The sequence below is a fragment of the Schistocerca gregaria genome, chromosome X (genome assembly GCF_023897955.1).
Source record: "Schistocerca gregaria isolate iqSchGreg1 chromosome X, iqSchGreg1.2, whole genome shotgun sequence".
Classification (NCBI taxonomy): domain Eukaryota; kingdom Metazoa; phylum Arthropoda; class Insecta; order Orthoptera; family Acrididae; genus Schistocerca; species Schistocerca gregaria.
The window spans coordinates 313,749,070-313,763,100 of record NC_064931.1 but is presented as its reverse complement, the minus strand read 5'-3'; the positions used below and the strand labels follow the sequence as shown (position 1 = coordinate 313,763,100).

General features: G+C 38.2%; 1 protein-coding gene across 13 annotated transcripts in view; it reads right to left on the bottom strand.

Annotated features, from left to right (window-relative positions):
• LOC126298956 (glycoprotein endo-alpha-1,2-mannosidase) overlaps positions 1 to 14,031 on the bottom strand; it is an 86,871-nt gene that overhangs the window by 41,191 nt on the left and 31,649 nt on the right. For 10 of the 13 annotated variants that reach the window (XM_049990568.1, XM_049990567.1, XM_049990572.1 and 7 more), the window contains one exon: positions 9,926 to 10,142. The exons of the other annotated variants lie outside the window; for them this stretch is intronic. The gene's annotated coding sequence lies outside the window, so the exon portion shown is untranslated. The remainder of the gene's footprint in view (positions 1 to 9,925; positions 10,143 to 14,031) is intronic. 13 annotated transcript variants of the gene reach the window in all.

Here is a 14,031-nt window from a genome sequence, read left to right as displayed (position 1 = left end):
TCTGCTTACATATAAATATAGCTATGCTGCTTGTTTACAAGAGGTGCAATAGGTTTGAAAACAAACAAATAACAGTAGCAGCTCTGATAGACTTAAGTTCAACCTTAGAATACTCATGAAAAACTCTGCAACATATTTGAGGACCATCACCTAGCAAAAGTTATTGAATCTCTATTACTAAACAAACAGTTTTGTGTAACACTGAAGGGTAGGAAAAGTCAATGGCCTCAACTAAAAAATGGTCTCACCCAGCACAGTGTTCTGGCCATCTTTTCATTTTATCTATACACAAATGATCAGTCAACAATAGGCCATACTACCCCCTTCTTGTATGCCTATGATGCGCAAGGAAAGAGCTTTTAGGAAGTAGAAAACTCGTTACACATCATGACTGAATATTAGAAGAGAACTGCCCCAAGCCAAACCCCAAGTTAGCACTTTCCACCTCAACTCAAAACATGCAAACACAACACTGAATGTCACATGCAATGACAGCAGCTTGGATCACACAGACTAACCAACATAGCAGAGTGTCATGTTGGACACATCACTGACATACAAATATCATTACAAAAACACCTGCAAAAAGTTGCTGCCAGGAACAACATGTTGAGGAAACTGGCAAACAGTAATAGGAAGCCAGACCAACTGTATTAAGGATAACTAGCAAACACTTTGCTTTTCCATGGTGGAATATGCATTCCCCATATGGTCCAGAAACACACATGCTTAAAAAGTCAATACAAGCCTAAGTGAGACACCTAGGATAAAAACAGGATACATGAAACTCATGCCACTTGGGAAGCTATATAAAGCAGACAGATTCTCAGATCCCAAATCATGAAGAATTGCATATGAGCATACAGTAATAGTGAGCACCACTCCCAACATTGTTCTTCATGTGAAAATAGCAGACTTAAATCTCACAAGAGTTCCTTAGTATTGAGCTAAATGAGCCCTCAAAAGACTACCCTTCCGCACAAGAGATGCTCAGTGGCAATACATCAAGTTAGAAGATTTGGAGAAAACTGAATTGCAGCAAAGATCCAGTCAAAATCAAAATAATTAAATGTGGCCTTAAAGATGAAGCAGACAACAAATGTGACTGTGGTGAAGTTCAGGACATCAAACACTTTGACTACATCCCAACTGCCCCACAAGATGTATCCTTGACAGCTTATGGCTTGGCAATAAAGCTCAATACTGGGCTAAAAAATCTTCAAAAGAAATCTTCGAGATGCAAAAAAGTAAAGTACTACAGTAAAACATTTTCTGGAGAGCAGTCCCTCTACAGCAGCAGGATAGGTCACTTACACAAGCAGGTAAAGCAGCTGACTCTCTCTCTGGCTAAGGACTGTAATTTGAACCGCATGAAAACACACTATCAACTTGTAACAGGCAGTACCAAATATACCAGCTCAGTAGCTTATCTGTGAGAGGATGGGTGAAGACTCTCCAAACTCAGACCACAGGCTAGGCATGATATCTCAGTGTAGTCTGCTTGTGGTGGAAAGCATCCAGAGTTTTTATACTTATACGCCTCAGACTTGGAAAACTAGGACAAACACACAGATTCTACTCTCCATGACTGAAGCGAATACATTTTCATATGCTTAATGTTTTGATAAATGTCACTTTTGGATATCTTGAAAAGTGCCTTTCAGGTCAACTATCTAACACATATATGGATAAAAAAAACATGACTGGTACTTGAAATCCATAATTTCTACTCATTAATGGAGCCTCTGAATTATCGCTACAATTGTAAAGCAGTTGCTATGCTGGAAACAATGGTAATGAGAAGTGTTAAACAAACATTGAATACTGTAATGGGAATATTACTATACACACACTGCATACAAAAATGAAAAATGTAAAATAATTACATTCACATTTAAGAAAGAATTGAAAATTATCCTAATATCTAATACTACCTATAGCATTGAGGAATGCATAACTGATGGTGAGTGATATGTAGACTGTATCACTGTATCAAATGATCAGTTACATAATTAATACTGTTAGCAACAATCATCAGACTTCAAACAGGCCCTTTAAGAGGAACTGTGTTGTTACTCAGAATTATACTTTTTGCAGGTGATTTTGTAATGATATTTGTATGTAAGTGATGTGTCCAACACGACACTCTGCTATGTTGGTTAGTCTGTGTGATCCAAGTTGCTGTCATTGCATGTGACATTCAGTGTTGTGTTTGTATGTTCTGAGTTGAGGTGGAAAGCGCTCACTTGGGGTTTGGCTTGGGGCAGTTCTCTTCTGATATTCAGTCATGATGTGTAACGAGTTTTCCAGATTATTTTCTACTTCCTAAAAGCTCTTTCCTTGCGCATCATGGGCATACAAGAAGGGGGTAGTATGGCCTATTGTTGACTGATCATTTGTGTATAGATAAAATGAAAAGATGGCCAGAACACTGTGCTGGGTGAGACCATTTTTTAGTTGAGGCCATTGACTTTTCCTACCCTTCAGTGTTACACAAAACTGTTTGTTTAGTAATAGAGATTCAATAACTTTTGCTAGGTGATGGTCCTCAAATATGTTGCAGAGTTTTTCATGAGTATTCTAAGGTTGAACTTAAGTCTATCAGAGCTGCTACTGTTATTTGTTTGTTTTCAAACCTATTGCACCTCTTGTAAACAAGCAGCATAGCTATATTTATATGTAAGCAGAGCCTTTAACCAAATAAACTTTTGATGTTTTTACACTGAATGGACAGTACAAGAGTGTAAGAAATATACCTCAAAAATGACAATTATACTTCACTACTGAACTTGGCAATACTTCGCAGTTGCTAGATGTGTATAGGACTTAGATACACATCAGGATCTCTTCCATTTCAATCACAAATGGGAAGTACAACCAGTCAAGCAGGAACATGTACCACAAGAATAACTAACTATCAGTGACAGAACATAGTCCTATGAATTTCTCGTTTTAACACAATGCAGTCATGGTGATATTCTCAGCTGGGACTAGACATCACGAGCAGCCACAGACTGTGGAAAATCAGAGCTCCAGACTGGTGAAGCTGTTTCATTATGCACACCAAAGAAAAATTGCTCTGGGTGGTTGTTTGCCATTGAAGACATCATTATCCTATTGTCATCAATGAGACAGTTCCAGTCATCAATCAATATGGCCAGTTAAACTGATGCTTTTGTCGATTGCAAAACATTCTCAGGTTCGCAAAAGAAATCTACATGTCAGCAATGGTCATAAGCATTTTAGGTGGTCATGGAGAACTTTGGATCACTAATTGTCATGAGCACACAAATCTGCCCTAAAGTCATGTATGTGGGGACAGCCAGACCAGCCCATGAAGGGTAGCTTAGCGTCATCGAGAAATAATTGTGCTCCACTGCAGGGGAGGAAGTTACTATCAAACTGCCAACACATCTGTTCTGACTGATGAAGAACACTGGCTAGTAACAATCTTTCTGTGTCAATATTTGGAAGCTTTCGGATCCAGTGCAGAGAAAAGTCAAACCAAGTGGCCCATGATAAAACACCCTATCAGTATACTAGGGACCATCCACTAGTCAGCACTCATATAGTGTGTCACTGGCTGAACGAAGAATAATCTGGGAGAAAGTGGAGAAGATGCTGCAAGATAACATCACTGAACCTTCAGAGAAGCCTTGGTCCTCTCCTGTGGTTCTTGTGAAGTAAAGGATGGCAAATAATATTCCTACATCCACTAATGACAACTTAACAAAATCATGAAGAAAGATGCCTATCCACTGGCACACAATGACAATCCCTAGACTGCTTGAAAGGAGCAATGTATTTCTCAATTATGGCCATGTAGACAGGCTACTGGCAAATCTACACTGAAGATGGTGACCGGAAAAACATTGCCTTCAAAACCCCTGATGGCCTCTATGAGCATAAGGATATGCAGTTTGGACTGTGTAACACTCCTGCTACCTTCAGATGTATGATGGACAACCTGCTTTGACACCTTCAACAGATGAAGTGGCTTTGCTATCTGGATGACACTCATTTTTTTCAAAGACATCTGAAGAATGTCTAAGCTACATGACAACTGTGTTGAAGTGCGTTCAGAATGCAGGTCTCTGTCTGAATCTGAAGAACTGTGCTTCTTTGTTACTCAAGAAATAAAAATCTAGGGGCATCTAGTAAATGACAATAGAGTCCAACCTGATTTAGATAAAATAAGAACAGTCATAGAGTTTCCAATGTGAGAGGTTTTCTTGGAATGTGTTTGTACTACTGGTGGTTCATAAAAGACTTCTGTACCAAGAAACATACCTTGGAAGAACTACTGCATGGTGATGCCAAACTTTCCAGGAACAAGGCACAAGGAAGTTCTTTTCTTGTATTTAAGTGGGTGCCAACATCTTCTCCAGTTCTAACATTGTGTGATGAGAATGACCAGACAGAACTTCACACCAACACTAGCAATTTTGTGATAAGGACAGTTCTAGTAAACAATCAGGAAGGTGCTGAAAAGATGATAGTGTAAGCTTCCATAGTGTGTGTGTATTGTGTATTGAACCAGGGACCTAGAAACGATGGAGAGGCTTCGTCCCACCATATCCCTCAGTGGTTAACGACCCCACAACAGGCCACAGTAGTCCACCCACCCCACTGCCGTCCCACACTGAACCCAGGGTTATTGTGTGGTTCCTCATTGGACCCCCACCCCCCTCCCCAGAAATGTCTCATATCAGACAAGTGTAACCCCAAATGTTTGCGTGGTAGAAGAATTATGGTGTATGTATACATGGGAACAGTGTAAGTTGGAAAGTGTTCAGTCAGCCAGGTTTCATTAAAAATATTAATGGGCAATGAAAATCTAGATGTTGAGCACCCCAATCACCAAAAATAGCAACAACAAAAATATTTAGAAGATATTGATTTCTGAGATGCCTCATGATACTAAAGTTGGCTAGTTGTATCTCACACTGACAACAGCAAACCTATTTTCCCACAAAAAGAAGGATCAACTGCACTATGCCTCAGTGTTGGAGAAATCACATTCAGAAGTAATTTACTCAACATCAATACACTTGATACGAGTGGTTGTGAGCTGGCTCACTTTGAGAAGCACTACCAGACAGATGTTCCGCTACTGCCTCAGGAAAATACTTAGGGCCTGCGAGACAATGTCTCTTCGCATGCTGCTACAAGCAGTTCAGCAGTTCTGTCAATTATACTCTTGAAAGATTCCAAAATTCCACAGGAAGTTTCCTAATTTAGTGAGCACATTGAGGAGATCATTGACAGTGAAAGTAAGTAAATCTACAGTTATTGGTACATAAATTTGAGTTTATACTACTGCTTTTTTGAGTCATTTCAATATGAAATCACTGAGGCAGTATGAACGTTTGATGTACATTTATTAAATTTTAGGCCCATTTTTGCTTGTTATTTAGGATTATAATCTCTTTTAGGCATTATGAGTTCACAGAAGTTTTGAGATGTGGGACTGTATCTACCAAAAATGCGAAATTGCTTTCAAACATATCACATTAAATGATGGGTGACTGAAAACTATATGCCCAGTGGTTCCAAAGTGAAACCACGATCTCAAAACAACTGAGTTAAAGTAACTAAATGGCTGACATTTCAACTGACTTGCTGTGGTCCTATTCAGTGTGGTTGGTTGCTGGATACTGGACAATATCTTCCCGTATACTCTGTCTATTTTGCTTATGTATTGGCTACTGGCATCACACATTTGGGGTGTCACTGGACAAGTTGAAGAGAGGTAACTATGGAGGGGGACGGTTGTATGGTAGACTATTGCCTGTGCTACTTTGATGGCAACTATAGTTGGTGAACAGTAGAAAATCGCATATCAGCATGCTGTTTCCTGTGCCGCTCCGGTAAGTGATACGCTACTCTTGTTGGTGATTGGTAGGCAATAGCAAATTGGCAGCTTGTACCCCGGGGTAGTGTTTTCCTGTAGTGAAGCATTAAGGCCACACGGCAGTTCTCTCATGACTACTGTTTATGCAGCTAGACCCAAGTGGTGCTGTTGGCTGGCAAACACACATGGTCCACAGGGATGGAATCTCTGGCAGCTAGGCCATTTGTAGTCATCTTCCCTGTTCATGCTGTTAGGGCATTTGATTACTTCAATAGCCTCTCTTATTTTTGCTGTTGCATCTACAGCTGGTGAGCAAGCATGGGAGGTTCTATAAAACTGATAGAATGTACAAATTGCTGGTGATGTTCTGTTACAGCTGACTTGTTGTTCTGTCCCAGTCATATATAATGTTCATGTTGAGAAATGAGTGCTAATACGTCTCAGATCTTGTGGCCACTGAGGAAAATGGATCTGATTCCTCTGCAACACAGAACCTTCCCTATGCAGTTGCTGAAACCTCTCACATGGCTGGCAAACAACAGGAGGAGTTTCTTCTGTACCTTTGCCTATTCTGTCCTCACTATACCTCATGGTTCATTGTATGTCTCTGTTGTTGTATCCATTCACATGGAATGTTGTCTTGAGCTCATTCAGTTCATGTTGTGTGTGGGTAGCATCACTAATAACATGAGCTTGGGCTCTCAGTTTATGAAGCACAGTGGTTTTTTTTTTTTTTTTTTTTTTTTTTTTTTTTTTTTTTTTTTTTTTTTTTTTTTTTTTGTACGAATCTGCATGCAAGTACCTGTTAGCGTGATTTAGTTTCCTGTACACTTTATGTCCTAGTTCGCTGCTAGATGTTCTATCCACCTTCCAGTAAAAGAATCACTCCATTGTTTTCCATTTCTAACAAGAACTCAATGTTCTTATGTAAGCCATTGAGATGCTCATGAAATTGGTGTGGTTTTGCTTCCTCATGCAACCATAGGACAAATGTGTAATTCAGTTAGCTTAGCCAGCAGTGAGGGTGTAGTGGTGTAAAATTTAGCACAGTCTGTTTGAAAGCTTCCACAAATATGTCTGCTTCTACAGGACAAAGGGGAGAGCCCATAAAATTTACCCTGCCAACTTAGATAAGTTAAAGACAAGCACATATGCACTGGTCCACAGGTGTCGGGTGGTATTTACTCTTGCAGGATGTTGAAGGTTTCAGCTACGGACATGCTGGTAAAGAATGATTTTATGTCAAAGCTAACCACAAGATCTGTAGCTATTACTTGCTGTTTCCATATGAGCTGGATCAAATGCATAGAAACCTTAACATAAGACTATGTGTGGCCAACCAGGCTGTATAATTTGTTGGCCAGATGCTTTGCAAGACAATATGTGGATAAGTTGATCCCACTGACATTTGTTGCTCCAGTGTGAACTCTATAACTTATCTCTGTTGGCAGTTCTTTACTACTTCATTCAATGTGTAGGCTTGCTTGTACGTTATTTTGTCAAAATTGTTTCAGTCATTGCTGCCAGGCATAGATGAGCCTACTAGTACTAGCTATGGACCTTATGGTTAATTTTAACATAAAAACTTTGTTTACCTATGTGTATATAGCTGAAACCATCACCATCCTACCAGACACCTGCAACTGGTGCAATTGTGCTTGTCTTCAACATATTTTAGTTGACAGTGCAAATTTTATGAACAGTCAGAATAGCAATAGGTCCTCCCTTTCACCTGTAGAAGCTGACTTATTTGTGGAGCTTTTAAACATACAATACTAAATTCTGTGCCACTGGGCTAACACTGTTCATCATATGGTCGCATCGGAAAGAACTATACAGATTTCATGAGTGCCTCAACTGCTTACATAAGAACATACTGTTCTTTAGAAATGGAAAACAACAGAGCAATTCCTTTCTGAACGTGGAGGTGTATAAAACATCTAGCAGCAAACTAGGACATAAATACTACAGGAAACTGATGCACAGCAACAAATACCAGCATGCAGATTCACAACACCATCCAGCACAAAATGACACTTTGCAATGTATACTGACAGTCTGTGTTCACTAGATTGGTGCACTAACCACATACAAAATGGACTGAATGAGCTCAAGACAACATTCTGTGCAAGTGGATACAGCAACAGAAACATACAAAGAACTAAGAGGTACAGTGAGGGCAAAACTGATGAAGATACAGAAGAAACTCATCCTGTTGCTTGCCTACCTTATGTGAGAGGCATCAGCGACCACAACTGCAAGGTTCTGTGTTGTGGAAGAATCAAACCTGTACTTCATGAATGGCCACAAGATTCAAGATCTGTTGGGGTCCACTAAGGATCCAGTGGATGCTCTCCACACTACTGGCATCTACCAACTTTGGTGTGTATGTGGTAAAGTCCATTTTGGTCATTTTGGTGAAGCCAGTAGACCCATAAGCACTCATGTGCCTCGGCATGAACATTATTTATGATTGGCACAGTACAACTCAGATATAGCAGAACACCACCAGCAATATGCCATTCTATCAATTATCTAGAACCTCTCATACCTGATCAGCAGCTGTGGATGCAGCTACGAAAAATAACAGAAGCTACTGAAATAATCAAATGCCCTAACAGCATGAACAGGGAGAATGGTTCAGTTACCCATGGCCTGGGTGCCAGTGATCCCACCCTGATGGATCAAGTGTGTTCGTTAGCCAGCAGCACCACTTCACCTGGGTTTCACAACAGAAACATCAGTCATGAGAGAAATGTCATGCAGTGTGACCTTAATGCTTCACTTCAGGAAACACTACCCCTGGGTACAGGCTGTCAAACTGCTACTGCCTATCAATCAACGACAAGAGTTGCCTACCAATTACTTACTAGAGTGGTACAAGAAATAGCCTGCCAATATGCTATTTCCTAACACTCACCTACTATAGTCGCCTTCCAATTAGACATCAGTTTAGCACAGGCAATAACCTACAGCCATCTCTCCTGCCCCTCTCCATAGTTATCTCTCTTCAATTTGTTCACCGACATCCCACATATGTGACACCGGTAGCCACCACGTAACTGAAATAGACAGTATATACGGAAAGAGATTTTCCAGTATCCAGCAACTAACCGACCTGAAGAGGACCATAACAAGTCGGTCAAAATGTCACCAATTTAGCTGCTTTAGTGTTTCATAACGATGTGACCTAATACTCAAAATTATTTTATTCAAAATGGCATTGGTCATGGAAGCCTAAGAACTTATATAATTGATTGTTTCTTTTTTGCCAATTTCTTCTTGTTTTCATTGCTTACAATGATAGTAAGAATTAATTTTGTGAAAAATTTTAAAATATTGTTTTTAATATTGTTGGGACTCATAGGGTTACCTGTTGATTTATGCAATTTGACGACTATTGCCTGCTTTGCTTTTGTTTCACTTAGTAATATATTACAATTTGAACCCAAAGAATTGAACTGAGCAAGGTGGCACAGAGGGGGCAAAGGTTGACATCCCCTTCAGCCATACAGATTTAAGTTTTCCAAAATAGCTTATGGCAATCCTCAATTTCAGCTTGTGCTCCTTCTCTAAACCCCTCATCGTTGACAGGACACTAAACCTTAATAATCCTCCCTCTTTTCCCAAAGGACTGAAATGTTTTCTACAGGTTCTGAGCACTACAATTTAGTGTTGCTTTTATACCTAGTGCTTGTTTCATCTCTAATTGTAAAGCAAGGCCTCTATGAACTCCAACATTGTTCTGATGACTGCAACATTTTGCTTCAACAGCTTGGTGAATCACGGTAACAAAACCGTATAGCATCTAGCCAGGTGTAACAAAGGCAAAAAAGTGAACAAACTGAATTGGTCACTGCAGCATACAGTATTGCTAATTTCCCATTAAGCACCACTGTGATGACAATACAGTGAAACAACAGATTTAAAGCATGACATATGAAAAGCTAGTTTGGGCTATTTATTTCAATACCGAAAGCAGGGAATGGACAGACTGATGCAATGAGCTAGTAAGACAAACAAAAGAACAGAAATATCAATACATATTTAAAAATTTAAGCCTCTACAAACCTCATAAAACAGATGCACTGCAATGGAGAAGTATATACAGCAATACATGCACATGCACATGCTAATGCATATGCTTTCACCACATGAGAGCTGAAAAACTATACAGCATCCAACAGCTGTGTTCTATTTTTTGCATTTTGGTCCATGTTGAAGGCTCAATAGATTTCACATCCTCTCAATGATAAAAGGAAATGTGACTGAATTTTCTCCCTAATGCCTGAAAGTGTAGAGAGAATCAAATGTAAATAACTTCTGCAGTTATCACAGTTACCAGTAACTATGATGTAGCTTTCCCCAAGACCATCTGCACATTATGTAATTTTTATATTTAAAAATATCAGGGATATCCATAAGTAATCTGTAAACCACAATTACTTGTTAAAAATTTACCTTTACTATACAATCAATAATCAGATGCTGACAAACAATGACATTGTTCATGAGGTTCATTATTAGCTGTTTGTTTAAAAAAACTGAAGCTCTTAAAAATCACCACGGAAGCTAATGACCATACTTTGCAAGTGTATGTGATCTATGTCAAACACTGAACAGTAACAGTGAAAAACAAACATGGAAAATAAAACAAATTCTACATTTCACACAGGCATCAAACAACATAAACTCTGCTACACAGGGTTTCTCAGCTAAATTCTTCCTGATCCGATAAATATATCTAATATTCTACCTCCAGGAAAAACTTACAAAAAAAAAACAACAGTAAGGCAGAATGTACAGAAAGTCTGTTATTCTATTGTTAGACTGGTGGTTATGTAGAAAAGATCGTTGTATTCTCCCATTAAAAGTGTAAGATTAAAGTGTGGTACAGTACCCTCTAAATTAAGAAAGAAGACTAAAGTTTAACATATAACCAATATGAAAATCACTAAGAGAGAGACTACTTTCTCTTATGGTAGTGGATTAGATAATGAATGAGCTGTGACCTTTTCAAAGAAAGGATCCTGGCATTTGCCAAAAGCGATTTAGGGAAACAATTGGTAACATTAAGCAGGGCAGCACAATCAGAATGGAATCACATTAATTCCTTGAGTATAGAAGATGATTGAAACTGCTTCCTTCCTGAGACATAGTGTTGGGTTGGAGCAGTATTGTGCCAAATGTAAGCACATCAATCCTTCATGTCATTAACAATAATGTGGTAGAATTTGTTCTGACCACCATGTCAAGGTAAGTGGACTGCCATATGCCAGATTCAACTGGTGAGCAAAAAGGCTCTATCTACAATAACATAATTGTAAGAAAACTGAATTCATATTTGCACTGGCAACAAACATTTTCCCAACGCCTAAATAAAGTGCTGTCAACACATGGGTAATGTCTACCTCATTCCTTTAGTGACTTCCACAAGTACAACAGGCATTTAAGCCTCATCTACTTCACCCTGTAATCCCCCTCAAAGATGATTAGACTTTAACATTCCATCAACAGTTACGTAATTAGAGTGTTAGTTATTCAGTTAGTTTGTTAGTTACATATTCCATATGCCTTTTGGATGATTCTTTCATTGAAATGACGTGTAAAAAGTCAGTTTATGTGTTTGTATACACGATTGGTGTTAATATTAATGAACACTTTTTTTTTAATCCTGCTCATGCAACTACACTTAGAAACAACTTTTTCTATTTTTTTTATTATGGTGGGGAAGGAAATCAGCCTTGTCCTTTCCAAAGGAACCATCCTGTCATTTGCCTGGACTGTGTGATGAAGCAAGCTGGGTTATTTTTACTTGCCCTCTTCTTTTTCCATCTGCCTCCTTAAACTAGTTCTTTTTTTTTCAATTTTAACTGATTAACATATGTGAGTATAATCAGTATTTTCATAAAAGAGAAAGGTTGGCTCTCAGTTTTAAAGAGTATAACACAAGATCTAATTTTGTGCTTAGTTTTATGTAAGTAATTGATTTCCTAGTTTATTTTGACTATTCCTAGTTAGAAACTTTCATTATAGGGTGAAAGTCAGTAATTGTTTTGTAATTTAAATTCTATTCTGATGTATAAACAAATATAAATTCTGTACTAGTTATAAACATTTGGAAGACGAAATGCTACTATTCTTAAAGTATCTATTTGGCACAAATTCAGCTGTAGCTCACTTCTCAAATGTTATCCTCGAAGCACTAGACAAAGGAGACCACATAACAGGGATCTTCCTTGATTTGACCAAAGCATTTGACACGGTAGACCACACAATTTTGCTAAACAAACTAAATGCACTAGGAGTAAGAGGAGTAACAAACATGTGGTTTCATTCATACCTGCAAAACAGGGTCCAACAGGTGGAGATCACTCAAACCAACTCCAATCACACCTTTTCACACCTTTCAAACCCAGAATACATCAACATAGGAGTCCCCCAAGGAAGTGTGCTGGGCCCAATCCTCTTTTTAATATACATAAACAATTTTCCACAAAGTGTCAAACATGGTGAATCAGTACTGTTTGCTGATGACAGTAACATCCTAATCAAAGCTGAGTCGCCAAGTGCACTCAATGAAAAAGCTGAGGAAACACTTAAGCATGTATGCCAATGGATAGAGATTAATAAATTAACCCTAAATGTAAAAAAAAAAAACCAACAGTATTAGCTTCCACTTAAACAGAAAACCGAACAGTAGCAAGCTAAAAGTTAATGACGAGCACATAGAATGTGTACCATCAACAAAATTTTTAGGCATGCATGTCGACTCTCAACTAAATTGGACCAAGCACACTGCGGTACTTGGAAAGCGAATAGCTTCAGCATGCTATGCACTTAGGATTATAAATTCAGTGTGTAGTAGCCGGTGTACTAGAACTGCATATTTTGCGTATGTCCACTCTATAATTAGTTATGGCATAACCTTCTGGGGATCAACAGAGCAGAACAGACAAACAATATTTAAGTTGCAAAAACGGGCCGTACGAATCATAACAAAAAGTAGCAGTAGATCCCATTGCACAGAGTTATTTAAATCTTTGGGTATATTGACAGTTCCGTGTGAATACATTTTGCAGACAGTAATATACATAAAAAAGACACATTGACCAGTTCCCGATAAACAGTTCCATACATGCACATGACACCAGACACAGACAACACTTACACCTCTATAGGAAAAACAAATCAAAAACTCAAAACAGCATGTTATATAATGGAATTAAATTATACAATAAACTTCCACAAGGGATCAAAGACATAAGCAAAATAGATAACCTGAGGAAATCGCTAAAAAAATATCTCTCGGAAAAGTGCTTTTATACTGTCAATGATTACTTGAGATGATGTGAATGCATAGAAATATGTAAAAATTAGCAACTGTGCCATTAAGTGGTTTAAAAATGCATCTTGTTATAATATTCATGAATTCCGATTGTGACAATTATAAATTTGTGTACCTATTGTATATACTCATGTTGACAACATCCATACAATCCTGATTGTCTACGGATGGATAAATAAATAAATAAAAATAAAATAAAAATATTTGAAAACATGTTAGCAAAGCTGGCTCTTAATTAATTCCAAAGTAATTAAGTTTTGTCCAAAGTAGTATTTGCGTACTTATATTTGTTAATTTCATGATTTAAGCAAATAATTAGGCTTTTGTAGTATAAGAAACTGTTAAAAAGAACCAATTTTTCGATGTATTCAGTAAATTTAATTGTAATTTCTGCAAATTTAACTTTGAACAATGTGTAGTTTCAGTACCTATTATTGTGAGGATATTTAAGGGGCCAATTTTTGATCACTAGACAGTCAGTCAATGGCCAAGTTTCAGACAAGGAACCTGTGTTGGTTATAATGACAACAATGCACCAACTTAACAGTGAAATAAGTATTGCACCAATAGGCTGTGCGTTAAGCCAATGACAGTGTCTGTTCCATATGTACCTGATTATCCCCAAAAAACTGTGGACTATGTGGTTATGTTTTTTACTGCTCAGAGATGTTCAACTGTAAACTATTGTAGCAGTATGTGGATGTTCACCTGCAACCTATTAATGAGACTTATGGAAAGTTAAAACAATAGTGCACTGGTCATATGACTGTGTAATATTGGGGGCTTGTGAACAGTGAAAGTAAAAGACAGTGAAACACAAATGTGCACC